Raw genomic sequence first — 19,574 nt, 5'->3', positions numbered from 1 at the left:
CTGTTTAGAAATGTTATAATTGTTATGATATTGTTGATCGTTTATATTGTTGCAGAATGTGGAAGTATTGTAGTATTCTCAAAAAGCCAAATCATTTTATTTTGTTGTTTTACCATGGAAATTTGTTAACTTGGTTATGTCGTTGTAGCATGCACCTCTTCCCTCTTTCTCTCTCTATACCTTTACTTTCTACGCCACCACGAGGGCAGCAATGTCGAGCCACGGGGTGGATGTAAGAGACTGCGTTGGAACTGCTGACTCGACATCGCTGACATCGTTACCGGGGAGTGCGCACAGGCTGTCCCCGAAGAAAGCCACCGCATCCGCAACAGCCGAGCTGTGCCTGCCCACCAACACGAGGTGAGAAACCATCACGAGCACCTGGGCATGTGCCCATGGAAGAACAAGGGGCGGCACGCGGAATAATGAGTTTGTAGAAATGGGTGGACTTTTCCGAGAAACCGTGGGGACTGGGACGATAAAAAAAGGACGGCGTACTCCCCTCCCTCCTGGCACACGCAACGAGTGACCTGGACGTTGGGTGACCACTGAAGGAGATGAAGAAGATGAAGAAGGAGAGAAGGAGATGAGCTGAGGAACCCGACCCCCCGTCACTGGCGTCGGAGGCGACTCGGCGGGACGTTGTTGGCTTCGTGGTGGTAACGAGTCTTGCTACCTCTTCTCCGTTCTCTTGCTTAGGTCTGCCTCTTCTCTTTCTTCCTCACTTCATTTCTATCGCAGTTATTGGTTGTTATAGGAAATAAACGTTGGAAGGTTGTACAGCACTTGACCTCGTTTGTGTCTTCATCTCGCTCTCGGGATCATTTAACAACCCTCCCCGATATTGGGTCGGGACAGGCGCATAATGACGATCGTCCCCAAGTTATTACTTGTCGGGGAATGGCTTGCAGAAAGGGGTCATTGGGATTATATGCAGCTAGTGGGCCAACAGAATGACACTCGCATGGAGGGGGCTACTGCTAACAGCCTTGACATGACTGGGCCGAACTAGGCCCCAGCACAACTGTGGGGGAAGCTCAGCAAGGTCACAGCGTCCTTGAAGAAGAAAAACAACTAAGGCAAGGCCGGCTAGAACCGGTAAAAGGGGAATTCCCTCGCAAGCAAGAAGCCACAAGTAGGCGTGTTATGCAAATGTGACCTTTTCGTGTTCAACCTATAGCCAGGCTGTGTTTGGAATGTATTAGCACCAAGACATATATAAAGCTACACACTGTTCAATAAAGTTGGCACTATGTTTTGATTCATATTGGATTACTGGTGTCCGCCTTATTTCCTTCTCGTCAAGTGGCGCCCGAACAGGGACCCCGATTGCTCCAACAGGGGTCAACCTTGGAAAGGCGAGAAGACAGTTACCGGTGCAGCGGGAGCCGGTGTCGGCGACTCCTCCGACAAGGGGCACGACGAGCCCGGGAGGACGGCAGGGAGCCGGGAGCTGCGGGTTAGGAGCGCTCCGTCGTAGAAGTAGGGGACGCGCAGAGGATACGGCTGGCCAGCATGGATAAAGAGGTAGCGTTTTCTCTACTTCAAAGCTTTTTAGAAAAGCGAAAAGTGAACTTTAATCTTAAACATCTGTCCGGTTTGTGTGCCTATGGTTGCGCAAAGGGATTTTTCAAGTCAGGGGATGACTATTTTGATTGGAACCAGTGGAGGGAATTTGGCAATGAACTTTGGAACGATGTTATCGATGGGAAAAAGGAAGCCAAAGCTCTCCAGGTCCCCTGGCGAGAGACTATTAACACCATCGCCAAATATAAAGAGGAGAGAGCCCTGGCAGTCTCGGTGTCAGCGAAACTTGGTGAAACACAAAGAGTGGCTTCTTCTCAGGTGGAAAATCACCAAACGCAGGCTTTTAATCTGTTAGCTCCGGGACCGCCTGCTGTAGGTTTGCCAGTGAAGGTCGCTAAGACCCCGGCAGAAGCGGAACAGCGAGCACAGGAGGCTGTTGCCGCGCTATCGCCCTCTAACCAGGAATCCGACATTGCCTGCTTAGCAGAGTCTACTCCCCCATTACCCTCGGCACCACCTATGTCATTGACACCGAACCCCTTTTTACAAGATATCGCTGTCCAAACCTCTGCACTGCCCTCTCGGAGGGGCTCTGTTTCAACACCGAACCCTTTTGTAGAAGATTACGGTCAGGCGAAGACCCCTCTCAGTCGTTCTAGTAGTAGCTCTAGTGATTTAGATAGTGATGTAAATTCGGTGGAAGAGCTGTCTGATTTGTTTGAGAAGTTGTTTAAGATTTGCCAAAAGAGAGGGGGGAAACCAGAGCCGGTTTTTGCGAAACAACCTAAGAGAAAAAGCAAGTTGCAGGCGAAGGGCAAGGTTGCAGGTCAGGAGATACGGGAGGAGGGGGAGCTCAAACTCCCCCGTCCTCGTTGCCAACCATGGCCAAAAATAGCAAAGCAGGCCATGGAAGCGGGTGACGTTGCAACAGCAAATGAACTCTTAAAGGCCATGCCTGTGATATATAAGCAGCATGGGGAGGGGGATGATGCATATACCGCGGGTGAACACGACCCGTTTGACTGGAAGTTGTTGGTGCAACTGAGGGACACTGTGCGGCAGACGGGTTTACATAGTGAGCCTAGCAAACAGATGCTTCAGTATATCTTTTCTGCGAGTGGTATTATTTTGCAAGAAGATATTAAACAAGTGGTAAGAATGATACTTACCCCATCACAAACCATGCAATATGAAAGTCACCTTCAACGGCTCTGTAACACTGCCGCTACTTTGCCCAGGGCAGAGGGGGATCCGTTAGCTGGGGTAACGGCGGCACAGCTGATAGGGACTGGTACTTATTTTGGGGTACAGGCTCAGCTAGGACTTCCTCCAGCCATTTTACAGGAGGCTATGCGATTGGCGCAGATAGCCCTCAGTGAAGTTAAAGCTGGTAGCGTAACTCCATCGTACTTGTCGGTAAAGCAAAAGCCAAACGAATCGTATGCAAGCTTTTTGGACAGGTTGCACCAAGCCTTAGACCAGTCAGACCACCCTGAGCATGTAAAGACTACCCTTGGTGAGAAGTTGGCTTTTGAGAATGCAAATGCGCGAACTAGGGATGTTTTGGTCACCCTCCCTCCTCATGCCTCTGTACAAGACATGTTAGAAAGGGCTCTGCGTTTAGAAAGTGCGGGCGCGTTAATGTCAGAAAGGGCATTTCCCTTGGTAGCCCCAGAGCCTTCGCCTGAGCAGGTTGCTGCCAAGGCGTTAAAGGAAGTAGCTGAGAAGCAGAGCCACATTGTGGAACAACAAGCTAAAGTACTAGATAATGTGATGGCAGCCTTGACGCCCCTAGTCCAACAACGTAAGGAAACGAGAGGGCGACAAAGAAGGATAAAGTGTTTTCGCTGCGGACAACAGGGGCATTTTCGAGATCACTGTAGAGCAGCTGCTGTGTTTTGTGACCACTGTAACTCTCGCTCCCACGCCACCGTAACTTGTTGGCGTCAGGGAAACTGGAAACAGAGCGCGGCTGGTCCCCGCGCGCAGACACAAGTAGCGGCACCAGTCAAATGCAGCCCGCCACCCGAGACAGCCTCGGCTTGGACCTGGCAACAGCAGTAGACAGTATCTTGACAGATTCACGACCTGTTGTTATTGAATCCTCTACCCAGGGGCCCATACTAATTAGTGGCAAAGCAGTTGGCGGTTTACTTGTTGGTCGTTCACCATCTGCTGTAAAAGGACTGATAGTTATCCCGGGAGTGATAGACTCTGATTACGTAGGAGTCATCAAAATCATGGTGCAAACTCAGTTCCCACCGATACGAGTTCCTGCAGGGAGTCGTATTGCACAGATCGTTCCCCTTCCACAACTGACCAAAGAAATGACACCACGCCTTACAAATGAAAGGGGGGCTGGTAGCTCTGGGTCCACAGGGCCTGCCACAATGCTTACTCTGTCCATGGGTATACGACCAGAAGCTACCGTGACGTTATCGAATGGAGCTGATAGTTTTCAGCTCACTATGCTTTTAGATACAGGAGCTGATATCACAATTGTGTCCACCTTGTGCTGGCCTAAAGACTGGCAGACACTTCCCAGCGTGAGAGGGGTAGAAGGAGTTGGTGGAGCAGCTGCAGTGCGCCAATCCTCAGCGCCCATTCGTATCCACCTAGACAATCGACACGCTCAGATCCCCATTACGGTAATGCCTCTGCCCCAAGGCGTAAATGGACTCCTCGGTCGCGATGCTTTGAGACAACTTGATATGCGACTTACAAATGCCTCGGATTTTTGCTGACGGCCACTGTTCGGTACAATTTTCCGCTGCAGCTCCAGTGGGTCAGTGATACCCCCATCTGGATAGAGCAGTGGCCGTTAACAAAGGAGAAGCTGCAACAGGCACATAACCTTGTACAGGAGCAGTTGGCTGCAGGACATTTAAGGCCATCAACCAGTCCCTGGAATACGCCGATTTTTGTCATTCCTAAAAAGTCAGGGAAATATCGACTATTACAGGACTTACGCGCCGTCAATGAACAAATGCAGGCAATGGGTGCACTTCAGCCAGGATTACCATCTCCAGCAATGTTACCAGAAGCCTGGCATTTGTTGGTAATTGATCTCAAAGACTGTTTTTTTACCATCGCACTGCACTCGAATGATGCTCCGCGATTTGCTTTTACCTTGCCAGCTATTAACAGGCAAGGTCCTAGCGCGCGGTTTGAGTGGACAGTTCTTCCTCAAGGCATGAAAAACAACCCCACACTCTGTCAACTGTTTGTCGACCAGGCCCTGCAGCCGCTCCGTGAACAGTGGTTTTCTACACGCATCTATCACTACATGGATGACATTCTTTTCTGTAGACAACAACCCTTCACCGAAAAAGACATTTTAGTCATTTCCAATATGTTAAGCCGGCAAGGTCTCCAGATTGCACCAGAGAAAATTCAAAGGGAACCTCCGTATAAGTACTTGGGATGGATCATCACTGAATCTCAAATTCGACCTCAGAAATTGTCTTTACATTTGGACATTAAGACCCTAACAGATGTTCAAAAACTTATGGGGGATCTTCAGTGGTTGAGACCGGTCATTGGCTTCACCAATCCTGATTTAGAACCTCTGCGACCGCTTCTAAAGGGGACTGATCCAGCAGCTTCGGTTGTACTCACCCCTACTCAGGAACATTTGTTGCGACGTTTGGCATCAATGGTGGCAGAACGTTGGGTCAGTCGATATAATCCCGATTCTGCAGTAGATCTTACCATACTACCTACTGATAATACATTGCTTGGGGCCATTACCCAGGCAATGCACTCTAAGGGGGAGAGCACTCGTGTGCTCGAATGGGTGTTTGTGACCTTGCAGCCCAGAACAACCATCCAACGGAAAATTGAGCTTTTGTCAGAATTGATACGGAAGGGTAGAAAGCGGTGTTTACAGATTCATGGAGAAGAACCCTCTACCATTTATTTGCCCATCCGAAAATTGGATTTAGAACAAATGATTGCTGAAAATGACTGCTTACAACTGGCTCTTTTGAGCACAGCCACAACATTGAACACAGCATCGCTGGCCTCTCCTACCTTGAAATGGATGGGTCAGGGACAGTGGATAACACGACCCAAGTACTCAGAACGACCATTGGCAGAGGCAGTGACTGTGTTTACAGATGCAGGCAAAAAATCTAGGTGTGCAGCGATCGTTTGGAACCGGGACGGCCAATGGCAACAGCATATACTTAAGGGAGAGCCCGCTGACTCTTTACAAACGTTAGAATTGCTTGCAGTGGTGTGGGCTACCGTCAGATGGCTCACAATGCCTCTCAATATAGTAACTGATTCTCTCTATGTCGCAGGGATTGTACGCCGCGTAGAGACTGCCTTTATTCGTGACATCAAGAATTTACGGCTTTTTGAACTCTTGAGGCGTCTTCGCAGTGCACTTCAACAGAGGAGTGCCGCTTATTGTGTTATTCATATTAGAAGCCATAAATGGCAACAAGGCCTTGGAGAAGGGAATGCGAGGGCAGATCGATTAGTATCGGTGGTTGCCCCGCGAGATGAATTTCAGGCGGCTCGCCACTCTCATGAAATGTTTCATCAGAACGCTAAAGGCTTGTGCAAACAGTTTAGAATTTCAGTGAATGATGCCAAGGGCATTGTGCAAACCTGCCCAGAATGTAATCATCATGGGCCAGGTTTGGGTCTTGGTGTCAATCCTAGAGGACTGCAGGCCAACCAGATATGGCAAATGGATGTAACTCATGTGTCAGAGTTTGGGAGACTAAAATATGTACATGTATGCATAGATACGTTTAGTCACATGTTGTGGGCCACGGCACAAGCCGGTGAGAAAGCCATTCATGTCCAGAGGCACCTGACAGTTTGCCTAGCTGTTATGGGGGTTCCACAACAGATAAAGTCTGATAATGGTCCAGCTTATGCTGGAGAAAAGATAAGACGCTTTATGCAAAGATGGGGTATTCACCATGTCAGAGGCATTCCCAATTCTCCAACAGGTCAAGGTATTATAGAGAGGGCACACCAAACTTTAAAACGGTATTTGTTAAAATATTCTCAAATATCAGATGTTCAGGAGAAACTGGCTGTGACATTGTTTACCCTAAATCATTTGTGTATTTTTGGTGAAAGTGATTCCCCACCAGTAGTTCTGCATGCCCCAAAGGAGCAGCTGGACAAAAGAGTCCCAATGTTTGTACACTATCGGGACCCAAAGACTGGACAATGGCAGGGTCCGGCTGAGGTTCAGTATCTTGGAAGGGGTCATATGTGTGTGCTTGCACCTACAGGATCACTATGGGTACCAGCGAGGTGGACGCGCCCTGCGGCCAGCCAGCGAGTTCATCCTGACCGTGACATTGTTAGAGATGTGTCTTCTGACGACGCAGACACGGGCCGTCTACAGGGTGAACGACAGAACCAATATGTGGGTGACTTGGGCTAATCATACTGGCAATTTAGATTTTTGTCTGAGTATGCAGTCAGCCACTAGCCCCTTTAAAACGTGCCTCGTGGGTATACCTGGTGTTGAAGAGTCTGCCTTTGCTGCCTATGCTACTAATAACTGTCACTCTCCTCCCACCGTAGCTAGCTGTACTGCCACGTTAATCCGATCTCTTAACACCACCTTGCCCTGGGATCCACAAGAACTAGAATTGCTGGGTGCTAAAGCGGTGGGGTCAACGTCCAAAGGTCACACTCAGACGTGTGTCACATTCAGTGATAGGTTTAGTGGCAGGAACGGGTTTGAAACCTTTATCGGTGATACTCAGCCTCATGCGCGGGCAGACAAGAGATGGAACGAGTCAGGCTGGACGGAAGTATCGCCAGGGCCCAATTTCAGGCCATGGGATACAGGTTTTTGCGGCACCAATGAGACCACTCTTGACGGCTATAATGTCTCTCTGCCATTAGGTGCCTACGGGGCAGTTGATCTGTATAGCCCACTGCCATCGGTAGTTGGGCCCTTATTGTGGAACAACAACACCCCAAAAGCTCTTCCCCCAAATGTGTTTTTGATCTGTGGGGATAGAGCTTGGCAGGGCATCCCAAAAAACGCATATGGTGGACCGTGTTATCTGGGAAAACTTACCCTTTTTGCCCCGCATCAAAGGGACTGGCTGAACTTGACTAAGAGAACACGTCGTGTTAAATGAGGCGTGCCTTTGGATGATTCCTGTCGTGATGATGTTCAATTGTGGTCTACGACGGCCAACATTTTTGCTACGGCCTTTTTTCCGGGTTTGGCTGCAGCTCAAGCCCTCAAACAGCTGGAACGGTTGACATGCTGGTCGGTTAAACAAGCCAATGTCACCACAGAGGTTTTGTCACAATTGCTGCACGATCAAGACAGTTTGCGTCATGCCTTCTTGCAAGATCGTGCTGCCATTGATTTCTTGTTGTTAGCACATGGTCACGGGTGTGAAGACATTGAAGGAATGTGTTGTTTTAATCTTTCTGACCATAGTGCGTCCATTCACAAAAAGTTGGCTTGATTGGAGTCTCACACTCAGAGAGTTGTTAAGAATGTGAATCCCTTTGATGAGTGGCTACAATCGGCCTTTAGTGGACTTTCTCCTTGGTTGCTTAGCTTGTTAAAGGAAGGCTTACGCTTTATAGGTATAGTATTGTTGGTATTGATTATTTTACGCATTGCTTATGCCTGCATTAGGAAAAGTATAGAACGAGTGACACAAACTAACATTCTGTTGGCCCAAAAACAAAAAGGGGGAATTGTCGGGGAATGGCTTGCAGAAAGGGGTCATTGGGATTATATGCAGCTAGTGGGCCAACAGAATGACACTCGCATGGAGGGGGCTACTGCTAACAGCCTTGACATGACTGGGCCGAACTAGGCCCCAGCACAACTGTGGGGGAAGCTCAGCAAGGTCACAGCGTCCTTGAAGAAGAAAAACAACTAAGGCAAGGCCGGCTAGAACCGGTAAAAGGGGAATTCCCTCGCAAGCAAGAAGCCACAAGTAGGCGTGTTATGCAAATGTGACCTTTTCGTGTTCAACCTATAGCCAGGCTGTGTTTGGAATGTATTAGCACCAAGACATATATAAAGCTACACACTGTTCAATAAAGTTGGCACTATGTTTTGATTCATATTGGATTACTGGTGTCCGCCTTATTTCCTTCTCGTCAATTACTAAACAGGTTCCATTTACTGAGTTTTAGCAAAATTAAGGAAGGATTTTGCACGGACTCCAAAGCGATCAGAAACGGAATATGTTTGGAGAGTCTCGTCATCAGGAGGAGATGGAATCTTGTTGTCAGAGAAGGAAGCAGAAGGATCCTGGGGTGTTTTTATATCCTTATTTTATATCCTTATATCACCTTATATAATGCCTATATAATGCCTATATCAATAATGCATCATGTTCGTCATGTAAGTTGCATGTCTCTGTGTTACAGCGTGTTGCAGGTAGGAAAGTCAGTTTATTACACCTAATCAAACAATTACAACACAGTTCCCAGGCAGGCAGCTGATGAAAGATTGGAATAATAAATTGTAACTTCCAAGCAAAAAATTGCAGATAAAAAAGCCAATTGCAGAGAAAGGCTGTTGGCTAAAATTAGGCCAGCCGAGATTCATTTCAGGGAGTCACATATAAGAAGTTTTGAAGCTGTTTCCGCTGTGACATCTAAAGATAATCCTTTGTGCTTTATAAAAGCTCATAAGAGAAATGCTTTTTATATATTTAAAAATGAAAAAAAAAAAAAAAAGTTCCTCTTCAGGAACGGTTTTGTTTCACCCAAGTTAACTAAACATTGGTGCTTCTTTAAATCTATACCATGATATGTATTTATATCCTTATTTTATATAAGGATACATGTTACAGGTGTGCTTCTAATTACCAGTAATTATCAGGCCTCGTGGTCGTTGACACCAAGGGCAGCAGATTGGGCCGGGGGGCTGAACCCTTTGGAGAGGGGAGACCCCCTCGCTAGAATAGGTAGAAATGGGTAGAAAATGGGCAAAAGGTGGCTCGTTGGCAGATGATGGATGATCAGGAGCTGAAATCTCACCAGGGCTCTCCAAGGATGATGCCTGTGGATCCAGAATGGATGACTTCTCTAATCCGAGGACTTCCAGAGCTCTAAAACCCATTGGGATCAAACTCCAGGGGAAGATCCCAAATTGGAGCAGACGGAGTTCCAGCTGCTCTAGAGGGAGGAACGACCCCCAATCGCTGGAGAAAAGTGTGGACGTGGGGGGAAGCAGCCCAAGAGCTCATTAACTTTGGGAGGAAATATGGTCCCATGGGTGGATCCTGGCCAAGACCTGAAAGCCCTACGAGCCACGGAAGAAGGTGAGGGGTGGTCAGCGCCGGTCAAGAGAAGTCAGGATTCCAAATGGGATGCTGGGAGAGTGAAGTCCCAAAGCCACCAGGAATGGTGGCAACTGGGGCTCCGGAGAGGTGTTCCCCAAGATCTAACGGATGGGCTTCCAACCCAGAAGTTGGAGAAACTTGTCCAAAAATGGCAAAAAGTCAATTTGGAACCAGCCCCTAGTGCCCTACTATGGATAGACCTCGGGGAAGAAGCTGAGGAAGAAACCAAGGTGATGGGAAACCAGATCCTCCATTTCCCGAAGATGAAATGGAGGATGGATGTTGATAAGAAATGGAGGATGGATGTTGATAAGACAACTCACCTTCCATTGGGGAGGGGATTTATCGATTACTGTGGCTGTAGGGCCAGAGAAAAAAACAGTTTTAATTGATATGGGGGGCACAAATCATCGCACTGATGTGGACCGAGTCAGAGCAACGTGGAATTTCGACTTTGTCCGAAAACCTCATTAACTGAAATGCTTTGGGGGAAACCCAGTCGGTCCCTATGGCCTTGGGAACATGAACGCCTTTGGGATGCAGTTCCCCAGGTCAAGAATTGTCGGGGGAGAAATGGCTGCCCCGAACTGAATGCATTTTGTCCTAAACCCTTGACTTTAACCCCAGACCCTCAGTGGTCCCGGAGAACCGGTTTTTTCTCCTGGACAGCCAGTCCTGGTAGAACCGCCAACCATCGGAGCCGTTCCTTCTGTGCTCACCGAACGCCTCAATAAAACTGCTCGAAAAGCAAAAGATGGAAAAGAACATCAAATCCACACTGGGTGGATTATTCCATCCTTCTCATAACCATCTGCTTCTGGTTCCTTGGAGCGACCCAAATCTGTTTTTTTTTATTTTTTCCAGGTGAAATCTTGGAAGTCTGCCTGCAGGAATCCATGAAGCTGCAGATGGTTTGGTCAGTGATTCCTTTGTTAATATTTATAGGGTGTTAATATTTATAGGGTGTCGTTACAGAACCAAATCCAAGAGGTGTTAAAGCTCGGATTTATTCTTCTGTCAAAAAGTTCGTTAGAACTCCAGGAACATTTGATAAACCCCAGGTTCGATGATGTCAGGGGAATTAGTCCTGCCCAGCCGACTTCAGAATCCTGGAGATTTCCAAGCGCTGACCCAAAACGCGCCGATTGCTCCCCGAAAAGCGGAGGGCTCTCTCCCTCGAGGAGTTCCCCTCTGGCCGTGCCCCGACCCGAGGGGCAGTCCCCAGCTGCAGCCCCGCCGCTCCCAGGATTTTCCCTTTTCTAGGAGAAATTTCCCAATTCTCAAATTTCAGTTGGACCGATTCCAACCTGGCCTCCGGCGGGACCCCAGATCTCCCCTGGTCGAATCGGATCCGGTGTCGTTTCATCCCGATTTGGGCCGTTTAATCCCGATTTAATCCCGATTTCAATGGACCAGGGAGGACCCCGAGGGCTCCCCCCGCCTCCCCCGGGAAGCCCCGCCCACTCCCAGCCCCACCCACCAGCTGCCAGGCCCCACCCCCTCACCCTAACCCCACCCCAGCTCCACCTCTAGCCCCACCTGACCCCGCCTCCCCGCCCAAGCCCCGCCTCCTTTCTCCCAGGTGGCCACGCCCCCTTGGAAAGAGAGGGAAAGAGAGGCCCTGCCTCCCTGCCCCCTCCCTCCAGAGGCCCCACCCCCTTTGCCTGCAGGCCCCGCCCCCTGCAAGCAGACCCCGCCCCTTCCCCAAGCCCCGCCCACCACATTCACACCCCTGTAGCAGGGTTCCCCAGCATTCACCCCCCTAAGTCCCCCCTCCCGAGCCCCCGCCCCGAGCCCCCAGGCTCCACCCATCCACCCCAGGCACAGCCCACTCTCTCCACAGTCCCCGCCCATTCCCCCTCAAGCCCCGCCCACCACCTTCACACCACTGGAGCAGGGTTCCCAAGCAAACACCCCCCCAGGTACCCTCGCCCCTCCACCCCAGGCCCCGCCCACTCCCCCACAGACCCCGCCCCTTCCCCCAAGCCCCACCCACCTCATTAGCACTGCTAATTAGCGCGCTAAGGTGTGTGTGCCTTTGAAAAGGGACGGGGGGATTACCCAGGGGGTGGGGCTACGCCCTGGGGGTGGAGCCACGCCCTGGAGGTGGAGCTAAGGCTGAGGGGCGGGGCTTGGTCCGGAAGGGGCGGGGCTAAGTCCTAAAAAGGGAGGGGAGAGGCCCTTGGGGAGATGGGGGGGCTATGTGCCTTTAAAACGGGATGGGGGGTGGCTGAAGGGGCGGGGCCACGCCTAAGGGGCGAGGCTACACCTTAGGGGTGGGGCTACACCAAGGGGCGGTGCCACGCCTTCGGGGAGGGGCCAAGGATGCCCCTCGGGGGGGGCGGCAAAAGAACATTGGGGCAGGGGGAGCTGGAGGGGGCGGAGCTACAGGCAGGTGGTCAGGTCAGGTCTCAGGGGCGGGGCTAAGAGCACCCTGGTCTCCAAGAGGGGAGGGGGCGGGTCTTCCCAGCCGAGGAGGTGGAGCCAAGGCCAAGGGGTGTGTTCTGGTAGGGGGCGTGGCTTACTCTTGACAGGGGGCGGGGCTAAAGGCTCTTGCCGAGGGGAGGACTCAGCATCCCGGGGGTGGGTCTTCCCGGCCCAGAGGGCGGAGCCAAGGCAGGGGGTGTGTCCTCCTGACTTGGGGGCAAGGCTTACACCTCTGGGGCGGGGCTTAATGCTCCATAACCCTAAAATCCTTGGGGGCGGGACTCAGCATCCCAGGGGTGGGTCTTCCCTGCCCAGAAGGCAGAGCCAAGGCGGGGGTGTGTCCTTCTGGCTTGGGGGTGGGGCTTATTCATCAGGGGGTGGGGCTAAATGCTCTATAGGCCTTAAACTTACCAGGGGAAGGACTCAGCGTCCCGGGGGCGGGTCTTCCCGTGCCAGGGGGTGGAGCCCGAGCGGCAGTGGGCGTGCCCACCATCAGCCCCACCCCCACCCCAAACTCCCCCTCCGGCCGATCCGACAGGAGCTGCCGCCGTCCACGATTCGGACGGGATCAGGACCCCCCCTGGAGGAGGAGGTAGAAAATTTGGGTGTTTTTCTGCCCTATAGATCTATGGGGTGGGGGGAGGGGGATCCAGCCCCCCCACCAAGACATCGCGGTCGTTCCTCTCTCCCGGACTTTCCCCGGAAGGTTTTCGCCCCCCCCCGAATTATCGCCCCCGCGTCGGAATCCGGCGGTCGTGCGGCGGATCCGATCGTTTCCCTGCCCCATAGAGATGGGTCCAAGGGGGGGTCCGGCCTCTCCCCGCCCCAAAACAACGAGATTCGCCCCCAAATCCCCGCCCCATGGCGAGATCCGACCTTCTTCGCGCCCCCCGACACCAAAATCCCCCCAACCGCCCCCAAATCCGGGTTCCCACCCGGCTGGGATGAGCCCTCCGGCTTCGGGATCCGACCCGACCCCAAATCCCGGGGGGCTGCCGGGACTCGGGTGGGAACGGGGGGGGACGGTGGGAAGGCGGGAGGGCGATTCCCCGGACTGGAAAATTAATTAAATAGCATTAATTTAATTAATTTAAGTAATTAAATAAATGCTGCGGTTGAATCCCCCTTGGGGAAAGCCCGTAGGCTTCAATGAAGACCCAGCCAATGAATTAAGCCAATAATTAATTAAGCCAATAAATGAAGACCCAGCCAATTAATTAAGCCAATAATTAATTAAGCCAATAAATGAAGCCCCGATCCGTTCCCTCTCCAAGGGATTTATTTCAGGTTAACCTTTTAGGGTTAGGGTTAACCTTTAGTTAGGGTTAGGTTAAGTTTATTAAGTTTATTAAGTTAATTAAGTGAGGTTAAGTTTATTTAAGGGATTTCACCTTCTGCAAACGGCAGCTGGAAGACAAAAAGAATTAATCAATGAATGAATTAATCGATTAATTAATTAATCATTAAGATGAGATGAATTAATTCATTAAGATGTTGGGTGCCTAAGGGGAGTTTGCAGGGGCTACGGAGACGCGAGGGGCTTTGGGGCTGTTTCCCCGGCGTTTCTGGGAAAACCGGGATCCATCGGGATGGATCAACCCGTCCGTCCGTGTCCGGATTCTCTTCTGGGGGGAGAATCCTGTTCCTTCTCTGCGGCGCTGAGCCCTTGGGGGTTCTGGCGGAGCGGGCGGTGCGGGGAGGACGGCGATTCCTCTCTCCTCACATGCTGTGGGAGGAGAAAGGTAAAAAAAAAACCAACAAATATTTAAAAAAACATAACTCTGAGTCCTACCGGGTGGCTCGGAAGGCTGGAAATCCTCCCTTAGGCAGAAATGCCTAATTTTGGTTATTTATAGTTATTGTGGTTATTTGTGGTTATTGGGGTTATCGTGGTGATTTATGGTTATTGGGGTTATCGTGGTGATTTATAGTTATTGCGGTTATTTTGGTGATTTATGGTTATTGGGGTTATTGTGGTGATTTATGGTTATTGGGGTTATTTTGGTGATTTATGGTTATTGGGGTTATTTTGGTGATTTATGGTTATTGGGGTTATTGTGGTGATTTATAGTTATTGGGGTTATTGTGGTGATTTATAGTTATTTCCACTATCCATTCCCATCTGCCAGGAGTGAAGACGGTTTTGCCATTGCCAGCTTCGATCATGTTCTCTTTAATCCGTTTAATCCACAAATATATCAAATAGCTGTGTCGCGTCCCAAAGTTGGAGCGACTCAGGTTCGTGGATTTCCTTTGTCAGAATTAAGGTGAAACGACACCAGGGGAGTTCAAACAACAATCAACATTTATTCAACCTAGCTAGCTTTGTCCAGATACACATGAACTTGTTAATATGAACCTTGCAACGTGTCATTAAGCCACTGTTTGAGAAGAAGAGGGAAGTATAGAAAAATGAAATGGAAAAAGGAACATGAAATGTATCAGAAGGGGAGCCCTCCCGTTGAGTCACGAGGTTCAGAGCAGACCCCCTTGCTTTCTGGACTCCTTCTCAAAGAGGAGCTCAGGGGCGGCTAGATCCACTCCTAGTCTCAGACTTGGTCAACGGTTTATGTTTCAAAGGATGAGGTGTAGGGACTGTGGAAAAGAGAGAAGGGAGAGAGAGAGAGAGAATGAGAGAAAGGAGAAAGAAAGAGGAGAAGGGTTTCACCAGTCCTGGGTCCAGCGTTGGTCCAGCCAGCGTAGAGATCCAGTTCCAGCGGGCGCGCGCTGAGGATTTGTTCTCTCCTCTTTTATAGTGTTAGTTGATGATCTTAACATGCGCAGTTCCCACGCCTGGGGTTCACTGGAATCGATCAGTGAGCTTTGGGGCGGGGGCGGGGGGGTGTTCATTGTGGCCTGCTGGCATGACCACTTAAAATAGAAGCACAGTCCCAGCTTCCATGGGGCCCTCTTCCTCCAGGGAGGCATAAATTGTGCTCCTTCTCCTGGTAATTGGGGCCTTGGCCCACCCTCCGTGGAGCCCTCTCCCTCCAGGAAGACATAAATCGTGCTTCTTCTCCTGGTCACTCAAGATAAGGAATTGGGCCTTGGAGCAGTGCATTCCCCCCCTCCATGGGGCCCTCTCCTCTGTCCACATTGTCCTGTTCACAAAACTCCAGCATTTTTACAGAGGTCATTTTGTCCACCAAAGCTCTTTTAGCGGATGTTTGAGACATTTGAATTTGTCAGACCGTCACACCACCCCGTGGCTCAAACAGTCGCTGGACTTTGATATCATCTTCGTCTGTGGTGATCTTGATATAGCGGACAGTAGGAGAAGAGAGAGAGACAGCTGAGGATAGTAAGCGGCTAATCATACATCTGACTATGGCAAGGCCTGTTATTAAACATACAAATCCAATTAAAATCATAAGTCCAATATTTACAAGCCATTTTCCCCATCCCGTCAGTCCCAAGGATCCTAAAATGGAAAGTAGCCATGAGTTTGGATTCCAGCCATCAAACCAGTCAGCTGGTTGCATTGCGTGGAAGAGTTCTCTTGTCTGGTCGGCAATCTCCTTCATCTTTGCCCGGGCTTCTTCAATGGAAGTCGAAGCGTTATGAATGGTAATACAACATTCAGATTCAGTCAAGTTCAACATACCACACACACCTTGTTCTTTTAACAATAACATATCTAAGGCTAGACGATTTTGTAATGTCATTTTTGATACCTGTTGCACTTGGAGATTTAGTTCCCCAAAGGCGTATCGAGTCCAATTACTTAATACATGTACTTGCCAAGTTAGGTTTTCTAGCACCCATTGGTGCCGAACGATATACCCAGATGGTGCAAAGAATGCTTCTAGCTCTAACGAAACCTTCTGTCCCCAAGTATAATAATCAGGTTTTAAAATGCTTTGAATCCATTTCTGGGCGCTACTTGGGTCATTAAGTTCTCGTTTCTTCCTGTGAATAGGTGGTGTGGTATATTCAAAGATTTGCCTGGGACACATAGTAGGAATTCCCAAACCACACTGCAATCCAGCCTGTTCGATAACATTCAAGTGCGAGTATATTTTCCTATCTGAGCACCCCCAGACGGTCCCCTCAGGGGCAGCATACAAAGCGTTTTGACAAGTAGCTGCGTCTCCCCGAGGTATTTGATTATCCTCCCCCACCTTATGTCTTGGGAAGTGGTTAATGGGAATTCCACATCTTAGCCAGATACTAACATTATTGGTGATCTGATTACATTGGTTATCCCGGTTTTGGTATCCAAAATTAGGATATCCCCAACAGGTGCCCATATCTCGAATTAAGGTTCTAACTTCCAAACTGATCCATGTTTCAATGGGATTGCCAGCGCCTGTGGTACAATCTACAATGTGGGTACAGTTTAACAAATGGGCATCATTGGGGTCAGGTGTGCCCACAAATTCTTTCTTTAATAAGTGAAGAGGTTGGTTTTTTAACATGTGTTTCACTGACCATCCCCAAGCAGTGTGGGCACTATCCATTGAAGGATATTGTCCCTTTCTGTCAGGTATGTGAACACACCAAGCTGAATCCCATTTTACATTATATTGTAATTCAAAAGGGGTAATTTCCGGGGAAGCAGGCCGAAAGGGCACTAGATTACAAGATATATTGTGATAGGAAGGGCAGCCTGTTATTTTCCACCAGGATGGAGAAGGTGGGAATCGTCTGGAAAAGGCTTCCTCGAATCCTGGAGGACACGGTGGGCTATGACTAGTACCAATTTCGCGACTGACCTCCAATCTCCATCGCTTACAAGTTTTGTTTATTAAGTCAGGCCACCCCGTGTCCCGAGGGATCTCATAGAAGGCTGCTTCATCTCGCCACCATCTACCAGAGGAGGTGTAATCACTTCAATATTGATACTCAAAGGGAGCATCTACTAACCCTATAATGCCATTGGTCATATTACGTTTTCCAATATTGAGCTTCACAGGTATCAAACCGAATCTAATCCCCTGCTCGGTAGAGGTAGGAATCTGAATACAGATCCCTTGATCCGTTTTATTCCAGACATGTATGAATCCTTGTATCACTTCCCAAGCTAAATTGGAGGTCCTTTCTCCTTGTCCAGATGCTCCAAAGCTAAGAAAGGCAAGGAGGAAGGAGCTCCAAACCATCTTTCCCTGTTAAACCATAAGAATATCACAAAGAGAATCAAACAAACAATACAGATAATGACCCACTCATCAAGTGAAAACATGAGTCTTGCCGTGGGCTTCTGATAACCTGCAAAATATATACAAAAATAAAAAATCATTAGAGGGATAGGATTGGGGGAGATGTCAAGTAGCACTGCTAGTGATTGGAATCCATCCGAGAAGCTGAGGTGTACTCTCCAAGGCGCCCATGCAGCTTCTGTAAAACAACCTCATACAGACCATGTGTAGGATGTGTTACTTATTATAGATGCATACAAACTAGCCTTAAACTTCAAGCTCTCTTGACTGGGATTGCTCTGATTAAAGCATCCGTAGATCAACAGAATGTGTTCATTGTGTGTAAAAAGGCTAATAAATTTATAGCGACCTCTTGCTCTCACGTGGCGTAGGGGTTGCTGCAAGAATTCCAACGCAGTCTGTTGTCAAGCTCTCTGTGTCCTCCCCCCAACTCAGGAATTCTGAGAAGTCAACACAGCATCACTAGTCAGAGTAACAAAAACATAAGCAAGCAATCAAGCAACTATGGTTTTAGTACTGTAACAGAGGGTTAGGTTTATATTGTGCATCTTAACTAATATGCTTGTTAGAATCCAGTTAGTGGGATACAGAAAAAAACATACTCTTATCAGCCATTTAACATCAGAGCAATTTTAATTCAAAACATGAAGGTCCACTTAAAAGGATGGGACAATCCATCGGGTATTGATACGATGCTCTTTCCCATGAGCATCTGTGGCCACCCAGGAATAGAGGTTAAGGGGTGTCTTTAGGGTTAGGGGCACTTGCCCCACAGTGGGTAGTTCCACTAATACTGGTTGTCCAGCATAGTGGAGCAAGTGTGCAGGGTCTTTGCCACCTTTCGTCCCTGGAACAATAGAAGGAGGTGTGGGACAGAATGCTAGGAGTCGGGGGCAGCCATTTGCCCCCCACCGGCTATTAATGCGGTATACTGCTTCTGGTACTCGCAAGGCCCACCCTGGGTCATGGGGCCTCAGAGCTCGTTTTAGAAGTCCGTTTGTTCTCTCTACAATACCATTAGCTTGAGGGTAGTAAGGGGTGTGGAAAACCCACTGTATTTCCTCACCCTTAGCCCATTCTTGCACCACTCCAGCAGTGAAATGGCTCCCATTATCAGATTGAATTGATTGAGGCTTGGGTAAGCAGCTAAACCATAGTTTAAGACTTTTCACTGTATTTTCTCCTGTTGCTCTGGTTCAGCTTTAGCTTGTGTTAGTCCTGATACCACCTCTACTCCTACTAACACATATCGTTTTCCCTCTGATACCCGAAAGGGGCCAATATAGTCAATTTGCCACGTTTGCCATAAACCTTTGTTTGTTCTTAAATGTAGGGGTTGCTCTTTTAGAGGGTTATATTTTTCCAAACGAACTCGACACTGACCACATGCAGAAATAACAGTGTTACATAATTCTCGTGTAACGGCCCATCCTCTGCTAATAGCCTCTTTGTACAGGTCTTTACTCCCTGAATGGCCACGCTTCATGTGCAGCCACTCCAAAAGGTGTTCCCATTTCTCCGCTTCACCCTCGATGGCAAGACTGGCTAGTCGTGTTAAGGAATCTACCTGGTTATTTAGGAGGTGAGCTGGGTTATCTCCTGCCTGGTGTGCAGCAACCCAGCCTACCAAGAAAGATCTCTGCTTGGCGATATTCAGTATTTCTTCCCATTTGTCTCGTTGCCACACTGGCACTCGGTTTACTTCCCATTGGTTTTGCTCCCAAAATGGTAACCATTCAGTGCATCCTTTAAATACTGCATAGGAGTCAGTATAAATGTATATTGGTTCTGTTGTCTCAGCTTCCTTAACGACTACGCTCCACACAGCAACTAACTCCCCTACTTGGGCACTACCCTCTCCCTCAGTTATCACATGCTCCCCTGAATCAATATGTAATGCTACTGCTCGATACTTCCACGTTTTTCCGTCCCTTTTTGCGGAAGCATCAGTGAACCATATGTTTTTTAAATGGGGTTTGAAATCAGGAGCCACTTTGATGTACGATGGAGGGGGTTCTGTATCTGGGTGATCAGAAGGGGGATCCTGTATTTGGAGCGTTTTGGGTGTTCCCTCCTTTATCTGTCTAGTGTGACAGTAGTGGTCTAACTGGGCATACCACTTCCTTACTGTTTCTCGTTGAGCTACTCCTATGGG

The sequence above is a fragment of the Buteo buteo genome, unplaced genomic scaffold, assembly GCF_964188355.1.
Source record: "Buteo buteo unplaced genomic scaffold, bButBut1.hap1.1 HAP1_SCAFFOLD_68, whole genome shotgun sequence".
Classification (NCBI taxonomy): Eukaryota; Metazoa; Chordata; class Aves; order Accipitriformes; family Accipitridae; genus Buteo; species Buteo buteo.
This window is presented reverse-complemented; position numbering follows the sequence as displayed.